Raw genomic sequence first — 11,959 nt, 5'->3', positions numbered from 1 at the left:
TTATTCAATAATATAAATATATAATTGTGAATTAAATATTGATTAATGATTATCAATATTGAATAAAGAAATGAAATACATCATTAATACTAATAGAAACTATCTAAGAAAATATTCCATAAGTCATTTACAAGGAATGAAATAAATAAATGAATAAAGTAATTACATTAACAAAGCCCCATGAAAGGAAACCTCACTTGGGACCCACCGCCATTTATAAGTGGATGCACATAATGAGAAGGGGCATCAAATAGGAAAGAGAATGGAAATCATGTGCATACACTTACTCTGATTGGATTACAATAATCTAGCAAGGTGGTTCAATTATTGAATTACAGTAATATAATTATTCAATAATATAAATATATAATTGTGAATTAATTATTGACTAATGATTATCAATATTGAATAAAGAAATGAAATACATCATTAATACTAATATAAACTATCTAAGCAAATATTTCATAAGTCATTTATAAGGAATGAAATAAATAAATGAATAAAGTAATTACATTAATAAAGCCCGATGAAAGGACACCTCACTTGGGACCCACCTCCATTTATAAGTGGATACACATAAGGAGAAGGGGCATCAAATAGGAAAGAGAATGGAAATAATGTACATACACTTACTTTGATTGGATTACAATAATCTAGCAAGGCAATTGAAAGGGATAGATAGGGATGTCACCAAGGATAACTTGACATTGGTTCCAAAGGGCATTTTTGGAGCACAAATAAGTTTCTCATCTCCACATCAATAGCAGAAGAATCCACATAATTTTGCAAGATGATTTCACATCAAAACCCAAATACATGCATAATGGGGGTGTTCCAATGTAAGTGCTAGAACATATAGATTGCCACACAACAAAGCCATTGAGTTTCACACTAACAACAAGGTATGCATGCATCATAGGTCAATGAATAAACCCGTGGTCAAATGATCTCATTAGCGTACGTCATCCAAAAAGGAGAAGATTACACAAGGTGTTAATTCTTTAAGACAAAGTAATTGGTAATTTATTTATTATTATTCTCACATCATTATGTAATGTGTTATTTATCTCTTTTATAGTATGATTAATAGATATATAACATACATGTAGGTATAGAAATATAGAAAATTTCTATTTTCTAATAATAATAATTTATGATCTAAATTATAAGAGATAATATATGGATATTAAGATAGCAATATAAATTCTTGTACATCTAATTATCACTTAATAGTGCCAATGTAGAGATTGTGATCAATTCAATATGAATGGCTATGTGCCAATGTAGAATTTGATATCATTTCCATATGAATGGCTAAATGGAGTCCAAGAGATTAATACCATCTTCATATGAAAAGTTATCATACCAATGTGAGAGATTGGTATGACCCTACATATATGACTTGATGATATTAAGTGAAACCTCATAGTGTCAATGCAAGAAGTGAGATCCTCGTATGAATGGCTATCATGCTAGTGCAAGAAACAAGTAACCCTATAAGAGTGGTTAGATGAGAAATGGATAGAATATTTTGGTGATGGTGACATATGCATATGTAAACCATAAAGGGTGTACTCTAGAAAAGATGGTTGAATAACTACGAGTTAGGAAACCTAATCTAGAGATGTCTTTAAGGTTGGGTTAGGATAGAGGGTAGAATAGTAAAATATATTTTATTTTTTTATAAATTATAACTTTCATTTTGCAGGTATTATTGTCCTAGTTAGTGGGGACATTTCAATGTAGAACAAGCAGTACTAGACATGCTGATAAATTTCAAGTATACTCCTATAGAGATAGGCAAAGTACTATTACAGGAGTTATATAATAAGATGGATTCTAAATGAAAATGGGCATTATCTACTGAGAGAAAAATAAGAGAAGCAACTTTGGCCCAAACAATGCTAGATTCAGGGAAGACACGTATGTGTATAGCCCTAAGCGATTATGCCACAAATTTCATACCCTAGACAAGCGCTTAAATTTTTTTGAGAAATTAGATTAGGAATATAGTTCAAGAAAGAAATTTGGTATGGAAGAAAGCATTTTGATTGTTGGCACCAACTACAAAAGAGTCAAAAAAGAAGATGAGAGAATAGAGTGTGGAAATACAGAAGATATGTATAGTGACACTAAATAGTTTGTAGAGATTGTAGAAAATTTGGCTCAAGACAAGGTAAATAAGAAAGAGGCAGTCACTATTGAGGATGAAACTCATGTAGTGAGTTAAGTATTAACTGAGCCAAAAGAGATAGTGCCTATTGAGTTTGAAATGGAGATCAAGTTTTAAAATCTATTAAAGACATATTTATTGATACATCCAGTCCAATATTAGTGCAAATTAAAGAATATCCTAACATTGGAGAGTAAGGAATGGAGCAAAAAATTAAGTTTAACAATTACTAAAACACCTCTTTTTACTATTGACTTCAAGGAGCATTTAAGGTGTATGGAAAAAAAAGACTTTGGTCATAGATGCTAAGGAACATAGTGGATCAACAATTGGAGACATGAAAGGTGAAGAGCATATTAAGGTTGACCATACCAGAGAGCATCAGAATGATGAGAAGAATGAAGAAGTAGATAATTGAAGAGGTAGATAATTCTATGATTTGTGAGATCCAAGAACTAGTCTCCATATCTCTTATAGAAGAAAATAAGGAGATAGATGAAGCAAGTGTTACAATGACCAAGGTACAAGATCAGGAGTAGTAAGAAACAAATACAAGGCTAGGTGTATAAATCTCTACATGATTTAATAATTTGATAAACCTAAAGAATAGGTGAGTGTAACTTAGGAATCATTCTCAACATTCATGGATGCTAGTGAAGAATGAGAGCCACAAAGACTGAGTGTTGTTTTTTCATCACACACACATTAGCTAGCACAACCAAGCAACAATGCTCCTAAGAATAAATTTTTGAAGAAGAAAAAATGGTCACTTGTAAAGCCAATAACCTTAGATGAGGTCATTATCATACCAAAATTTGACATTGACAACTAACATTTGAAAAAATGCAAAATTTGCAAGATTTGTTTGCAAGAAAAACTAAACAAGAAAAAATGAGAAGAGAGTTACAACAAAGGCAAGTGCCAGGAGATTAAGGACATTTTTTTTTGAATTATGTGATGTGGAAAATATTGATGAAAATCATCCTATAAGAGCTCACTTACTTCATATTGTGGACAAGATCAATAAAGATGACATGGATGCAAATTAAAATCTAATGAAGTGGAGTTCTAGACAATTTGAGAAGAAAGTCATTGAAAAAGGTCTCCACTAAAATTGCAATAAGAAAAGTACATTTATCAAGTTTAATCACTATTGTACAATAGAGGTTGAAAAGGAAATTATTTCTTCATATAAAAAATTTTGCGATGTTGAACTTATTACAAAGGAGAATCAATTTTTTGTTGATAGACATCAAGAAAATTTGCAAGCACTAGCACATTCATTAAACATGGACCCAAGTTCCAATTTAAATTATTTCACTAAATTAACAGTTGCTCAAGGTACATTATCTAAGCTAATGGCTAATGATGGAATAATAAAGGCTAATGTTAAAGGGGAATATTTTTTATCCCTATAATTTTTTCCTATTAATGTCAAATACTAGTCATCTATTTGGCAGCATTGGTTGGTTATCACTTTCACCAAGCCGTCTAGTGTAGGAGCACCTAGGTAAGCTAAGGGTAGACCTAGGGATTCTCTGATATTTTTTCTTTTAGTGATTCTATCCACATCACTAGATCAATAATAGTACCAACGTGGTCCTAAGGTGAGGTTAGATAGGTTAGAACAACCCCAAAATGCAATATTGCTCTTAGTTGCTCAAAAACTACTCATTTGGCTCAATAGAGAATCTTTGCATTTGAAGGGAAAAATAGGTCAATTAGGTTTTTGTGGGACCTTAATAGGTTTTTTGTACCTATCTAAGGCCTTTTGAATAGGTTGGTAGCCCATGGGGCAAGTTTGAGAAACAAATATGCAAAATTGCAAAAATTGTTCAATTCTTGCAAAAGTTGTCAATTACAACTTTTACAATTCTCCTGCAAAATGAGAAACTTCTTCTTGGGACCTCTTCAACCATTTTAGGTAGTTTTTATCATTCATTCAAAGCCTATTTAATTCCAAAATTAATCTTTTCAACAAGTTGGAGAATTAAGTTATTGTAGTGCATGGACTTTGTAACAACACTTTAATAATAGTTCTATAGTTTTCAAGTTCTTGGCATGTGTATGGATTAGGTTTAGTGCTTTATGTGTTTAAATTTCTACTAGGTATTTTCTTTTAAATATAGATAGGCTATTTTTTTTGTAGTCTTTTGAGTGCTTATGTTAATTTTTTTTTAATTCAACAGTCTAATGTTCTGAATAGAGCTACTTGGACAAATGAAGTGCTAGGGCCATTTCATACCATAGGAATTGTACAATTTCTTGGGATATGGAAATAGACTCCATGTAAATAATGTACAAAAAAGGGGAAACCATGGGAATCACAACAATAATTTGTGAGGTGATGCCCTAGGCAAGCCATTCATATTTGGTTAGAAATCATAGATCAACAAATGAGCTTTGAAGAGGATTGAGAGTATTGAGACATCAATCCAAGCATGTGGTGAGTGAGAAGGAGGTGTGTGATAACCCCAATCTGATGGAGAAGACTTTGTAAGGACCCTATGGAGGTTTTTAAACCAAACAACACTAAAACCCTTAAAATCCTCGAAATAAGATTAAAATTGTGCTTATGATGTACGTACAAGTTGGGGACTTGAGAATTCTAATATCTTCAAGTTCACTAAAAGGGTACTTTCAAAATATTTCATTTTTTGTACATTTGGAGGGTTAATCCTTGTAGCCTATTTCCAAGCATTTGGGTCTAATTTGACTTGTGAATTGCAACTTGATTAGGGTTTTATCCTTATTTTAGGTTTGGCATCTATTTACATGACCATTTCATCCTATGGGAGATCCAATTAGCATTGGGGTTGTGTTTATTGTAGTGAGTTCATGAGAAATCTTGTTCTAACTAATTGATGTGTACTAGTTGAATGACTGAGATCTACGTGATAGATTTCTTAGATGAATAAGGTGTGTTAGAAACCCTATTTTGGTCTATTGAAAGACCTAAGAAGACCCTAGAGAGATTAGGGTTTGTGAGAAAGATTGGTTGTCACATTAGAGTGGTATAAGAGTGGTTTAAAGATTTGGGAAAAGTTGGCACATGTTTACAACTACTGGAGAGTTAGTAGGTAAAAACAACATGGTGACTAATTTAGAACTAGCCAAGGAAGTTGATGAACAAAGGGAGAAGAATAGAGTTCTTAAAGAATCCCTAGAATCGGTAAAGGTGAAACTAGATGCATTTGTTGAAGCTGCCAAGAGGAAGGAAGAAGAGGAGTATGAGAATGGTAAAGAGGTTGCAAAGGAGGATGTAGTCCCTAAACCTGACCATATCTTTAAGGAAGAGCCCTTCTTGAAGCCTATCAAATCCCTAGGAGGAAAAGCTTTGGAAGGTCTACCACTTTTCAATGGAAATATGGAAATAGATGTAGTCATGCACTGGATAAAGGGCATGGAGAACCATTTTGAGTGTGACAGGGTATCAAAGGAAAAAAAGGTTAAATTTTCTAAGTGAAGGATCAAATGGTCAACATTGACATGGTGGAAATACTTACAAGATGAAAGAATCAACATCGGTAATACACCTATAGCTGATTGGAAGGCTATGGTCACTAAAGTGAAGGATAATTTCCTACCTAAAGACTTTAAGATCCAGATCCACAAGAGAAGGAAAGGACTAAAGAAAAAAGACCTAGATGTAATGTCTTGTACTAAGGAATTTTAGAGGCTATGTATGTGATCCAAAATAAACAAGAAGAGCCAATCAAGGTGGATAGATATCAAGGTAGCTTGAAGTGCAATATACAAGATGATCTTAGTTTGTACCTACTACATTTCAAAGATGCCATCAAATATCTTAAAAGGTGGAAGAAAAGAACAAAAGGAAAGGAGATTATAACTTCAAGGATAAAGCCAAGGGTATAAATTAGAGAGGACAAAGGGGAGGCTACCAAGGTAGAGGTATAGTGAGAAAAAGAAACAAATTGAGAGCAAGCTCATAGAGAAAACTAGTGACAACTCTTCAAGAGGTGGTTATAACAAAGGAAGACGCATCCAAGGAGGATCCAATAGTGGAAGATGATTAGGTAGATCCAATTCATACTTTGTAAGTATGAAATCCTATAACTGTGGACAGTTGGGTAATCCAAACTATAGATTCCTAGACAATCCCTCTTCCTCAAACAAAGATAAAAGCATGGCATATGTGCAAGAGGATTGTAGAAAAGAATTAGATGTGGACCACATTGAATCCGAAAAAGGTGAGAATCTCATGTTTAGGAGAGTGTTGAACAAACAACTAGCTCTTGATGAACCTATTCATAGAAAGGCATTTTTTAGGATAAAATGCAAAATCCTTGGAAAAGTATGAAAAGTGATGGTGAATTCAATGTCTACTAATAATGTAATATCTAAAAAAGATACCTCATGACAACCCTTACAAGGTTTCATGGCTTAACAAGGGAACACACATCTTGGCGAATGAGCACGCTTATGTGGATTTTTTCATAGTAGGATATAAGAATGGATTGTTGTGTGATGTATTTCCTATGGATGCATGTCATCTTTTGCTAGTTAGGCCTTGGAAATTTGATAGGTACATTATATACGATCGAAGGGCTAATTTCATTACCTTTAAAAATGGAGGGAAGACCTTTAAAATTTAGTCATTGCTAGAAGGGGAGGAACCACAAGCCAAAGTGCCTAGTGTGTTGTGTTGTAGTGGAAAAGAATTTGTCAAAGATCTCAAGGATGAGGAATCTCAAAGTTTTGCAGTAGTGTTGAAGTCTCAAGAAAAAGAAAATCCATCCAAGGAAACCTTACCAATTGAAGTCCAAGCTTGTTGAAAAAGAAGACTATCAAGAACAGATTGATACAAGTATGATCAATATATTTCAATAATTTTTTTGTCATTAATATCAAACTTGCTATTTTCTATCAAACCTACTAATTGCTGGTAAGAAAACTACTTACATGAATTAAGTATTATCACTTAATTGATTGATGAAGAGGATTTGATCAAAAGATGTAACAATAGAACCTAGAGGAAAGCTTGAGTTATGTTATGTAAAAGAGTACAAGTATTAGCTAAGGTAGTGATAACATGATGCATTGATAATCTACTTAAGGTTCCAAAGGTTGGTGACACTAAGGAAAATTTAAAAGAACAAGTTAAACTAAGTTTTTCTAAAAATCATAATTGAGTGGATAGTAGGTGCCGAGAAAAATCTATGCAAGTCAAATAGAAATTTAGTTGGAGCCAAGTAGAAGTCTATTCTAGTGTATGCCAATAAAAAATAGTGGATGTTGATTAAAGTTTAGTTGATTCTGAGCACCAGTAAACTTTATTTCATGCTAAGTGATTCCATAGAGGATGCCAAGCAATGCAATATGTTTCAAGGATTAGAAGTAATTTAATGCTAAGTGCCTACATAATTTGAAAGATCATAAATTTGATGGATCTAAGCTAACAAGTTTTCTTTATTATATTATGTGAACTAGGTGGAAGATAAGATTCATGAACTGGTGGTACAAAATTCAAGGTAAACCATTTTGAGGCAAATTCAAATAGGGTTGAAGGAAAAGTTTCTAGAAGAGATATGAAATATGGGGTAGATTCATTGAATCCTACCTAATCTATCCTAACCCTAAATTGGACAATGGAGAATGAATGACAAAAGATCTTAATTTTGTATTTATAGAGATGGCTGGTCAAAAGCAAGGGTTTTCATGTGTGAGAACCTAAGGATGACAATAAGTCAAGGACATTTCTTAATCAAGTGACCTAAGAGAAGAGTCTGCATTGGCATGTTAAGCAAGAAGGCTTAAGGGTATGAATGCTTGAAGGGTGAACAAGCTATCAAAGCTAAAATTTGTGAAGGCCAAGTAGAAAGGAGGACTAAAACAAAGATCTATAATTTGCAAATGGATTTTTAAGTTGTTATCAGATCAAGCCTTACTCTTACTCCCTAAAAATTGTATCAATCTATGGTAAATCATTTGATTAGGGTTGACCTAACAGTCATTTGCATATCCTTTAACCAATTGACATTCCAATTGAATGGTCTAAAGTCCTCTAATAAGGCTCACTGCTAGAAGGATGATTAAAATCCTTGAATAGGGTCACATTTAACAGTGTGTATTATAACCTTTAACAAGGTTGGTCTTTCATAGGGAATCACTTCAGAAGAGTGAAAAAGAGTAGCATGTTACTAATGGTTTTTCCCAAATTGGGTTTCCACATAAATCATTGTGTCAAGTATGTTTTTGAATCTATTATATTCCATGTTTATATTTCTACAAATCGATTTTATAGTAACCTAAAAAGTTCTAAGTGATTGCATAATCTTATGGATGCATGCATAATGATAAATTTTTTATGGGCTCACTAAGCTATGAAAAAATTTATTTATACATTAGGAGCTTGGATAACTAATTCACCCCCCTCTCAATTATTCTAAACTATTCCAACAATTGGTATCAGAGCCATTTGCTTAAGAGGACTAGTTTTAAGGTACTATAAGCACAATGATTTAGATGTCAAAAAGAGAAGTACCCAAGCTTAATAGAGATAACTTTCTTGCATTAAAAATTTTGATGAAGGTACACCTTGGAGGATTTGGAGATCATGCACAATCTACCATTACTACTGAGCATGTTGATGCTATTGGAGCCCTAGCAATTGAGGATATGAAAAAGAAGAAAGAACATAACCAAGCAATGTTGGAGATTACCTCTACTCTAAGCTATAAAAAATTTGATGATATCAAAGGTCTTGATAGTGCAAAGAGAATGTAGCCTGATGCCTTAACCACCGTCTATGGAGGAGACACTAATATTTTAAGAGCCAAAGCTAAAAGTCTCATAAGTAAGTTTGATGATATGAGAATGGAAGAAGATGAAAATATTGCTCAATATGTCGCAAGGACAAAAGAAGTTTTTAATGCAATAAGAGGAGCTACTGGCACAATAGATTATGACACTATAATCAGAAAAGTTTTAAGAACACTATTACCCATATATGTGATTAAAATTTTTACAATTCAAGAGCTAAGATGTATGCCAAGGAATAATATATCACTTGAAGGTCGGGTAGGTAGGCTCATTACTTTTGAGCTATCTAACTTTGATAATTACAAACCTAAGAATATTGAATCTACTTTCAAAGCTAAGTTGCCATTGAAGAAACCTGATGACAATGATACAGATGAGGAGGATGTAGAACAACTTGAAGCACTAATAGCAAGAAGATTCCATAAAGGTAAAGGCAAGTTCAAAGGTAAATGATCCGGTGGATAATTTTAATGAAAATTGAAGTGTCCTCAAATCTCCAAATTTTTGCACCATCAAAAAGATCTCAGCGTCTTGATTCCAACGCGACTTGAATGGAGCAAAAAGGAGTCCATTTGTTCAAGTTATGCTCGGGCAAAGTTTTGGTCAATAGGAAGACCAGAGGGCTAGATAAGGGACAAAATCAGACCATCTCAAAAGTGGTCAACAATGGATTTCAAAATGAAGAGCCCGATGAGAGCTTTCCAACAGTGTTCATTTCATCAAAAATGGACTTCATATGTGAAAGTTATGGCCGTTTGAATTTTGGAGGCAAAATTTAATAGTGATGACATCATCATGATATCAGTAGCTCAAGTGATGACACATGTCAAAAATATGAGCAAACAAAATAGTGCCATATAGCACCTCAAGCTCGAATTTGATGGTTTAGAAATTTGTTGAAGAGATTTGAACCTCCAAGCTCTCATTCCCTACTTTCCCTCCTTGCCACTACACCATGTGGAGCTTTTAACAATTTTGTAGCAGATTTCTTATTTAATCTAGGAATGCCGCCAAAGCCATTTGAAAAGATGCATAGGTGAGAGTTGAACCCTTGACCTGGCCGTCCCTAAAATAGCTACATGCCAACACACCATTGATGTGGCTTGTTAAATGCATGGCAGATGTGTTATTTAACTTGTATCAAACAGCGGAGCCTCCTTAAAATAGAATTATTTGTTATTTTTAACAACATTAATCTCTAAAATTATATAAATTCCAAAATGTAAAAATGGCAAAGGGGGTTATTCGAAGGGGATTTTTGGTTTTATACCCTTAATTAGTTTTCAACCAATTTAGGCAAGTTATTTTGTATAAAAAGGGGGGTAGGATGTCATTTGGGAAATTAAGGGAGACTTGAGAGAAATTTCTCTTGGCGAAGTTTTTTTTAAAGGAATAGGGAGATTTTTCTAGGAGATTTTTTGGAGCCATTTTCGTACTTCAGAGTATTGTTATGCTATCGAAGTGCTAGAATAAATGGTCTTCTTTGGTTCATATTTGTAATTGATTTTTGGAGATTAATTGGATTGGTCGTACTCTATTGGAGCCGACCTAGAGACGTAGTCATGTTTGTGGTGAACTCTGAAATCAAACTTTGTTTGCACTTTCTATCTTCTTCTCTCTCTCAATTTTGTTTATTTCTCCTCAATTTTTTTTTGAGTTTTGATGCTTAATTTATGTATAAATGTATTAAGACTTCCGCTGAGTTGTGTTTTTAATTAAGCATTCAATATTGCAATTAGTCTAGATCCATCCTTTAGATCAAGTGGTATCAAAGCTCAGTTGACTATTATTGCAGTTGTTTTTTTTTGAATGCTAACAAGATCCAAGATTCAAAAGGGTGAAGGCAAGCTTGAAGAATTTAATCCTAAGATTGGGAAGCGTAGAACATTTCCAAAGATGTCTATTTCTAGAATGGAGGTTCCTGATAAGATTAGTGAGAAAGAATTTCAAAGAGTGTTCCTCAAGATGAAGGCTAAGGTGGACATTCTTCTCCAAGAGAGACACGAACGACAATTGAGAAAGGCAAATAAGGCTAAGAAGAAGGAGGAAGCAAAATCCTCATTAAAGGATGACAAAGCCAAAGGAGTAGGAGGTGGTAGTGACCCTCCTGAACCTCCGTCCCCATCTTCATCATCGTCTTCATCTTCTCTTTCTTCTCCATCTTCTCCTCATTCTACTTCTTTTAATCCTTTCAAGAGTGGGTATAAGCCTAAGATCAAACTGGATGTAAAATTTGACTTGCCTAAGTATTGTGGTGAACTTGATGCTAAAAAATTGGATGATTGGATTCAACAAGTTGAAGTCTATTGTAGAGTCTAGAACCTATTAGATGATGTTGATAGTATCCAATTAGCTACTCTTCTATTAGGAGGTACAGCTTTAACCTAGAGGGAGAGTAAGACTAAGGCAGAAGTTTCACAGCATGGTAGAGTCAGTTTAACTTGGGAAGAGTTTGAAGGCTCTTAAAAAGCAGTTTTATCCCCTAGGACATATGCAACGGTTAATGATGGATTGGCAAATGTTTAGGCAAGGGAAAGGCCAAACTATCCAAGAGTACACCCATGAATTTAGGAAAAGGGTTATTACTTTGAATGTTCCTTTATACACCCAGGATACTTTGTTGAAGTACATAGGAGGTCTTCATTCCTACCTTAGACATTCTATTTTGGTATTGAACCCTTGTAATTTGGATGAAGTGTCAGTTCAAGCTACACACTTAGAGTCAAGGGGTGAAGTATCTTTTATTGATAAGTTTGATAATGATGTAAAGAAATCTTCTAAGAATGCAGAGACAGAGAAAGGAAAGAAGGCAGCTACAGTCAAGAAGGATGAGAAACTTTCTTGTACTCATTGTGACATGAAGGATCATGATAAAGAACATTGTTGGAAGTTGCATCCTGAATTGAAGCCTAAGTGGGCTCAAAAATTGGATCAGAAATAGAAAGGTAAGGAGAAAGTAGCAAATGTTGCTATGGATCTTGGTTTAGATTCAGATGATGAGAC

Source organism: Cupressus sempervirens, chromosome 7 (assembly GCF_028749045.1).
Source record: "Cupressus sempervirens isolate cs-2001-9-10 chromosome 7, ASM2874904v1, whole genome shotgun sequence".
NCBI lineage: Eukaryota > Viridiplantae > Streptophyta > Pinopsida > Cupressales > Cupressaceae > Cupressus > Cupressus sempervirens.
This window is presented reverse-complemented; position numbering follows the sequence as displayed.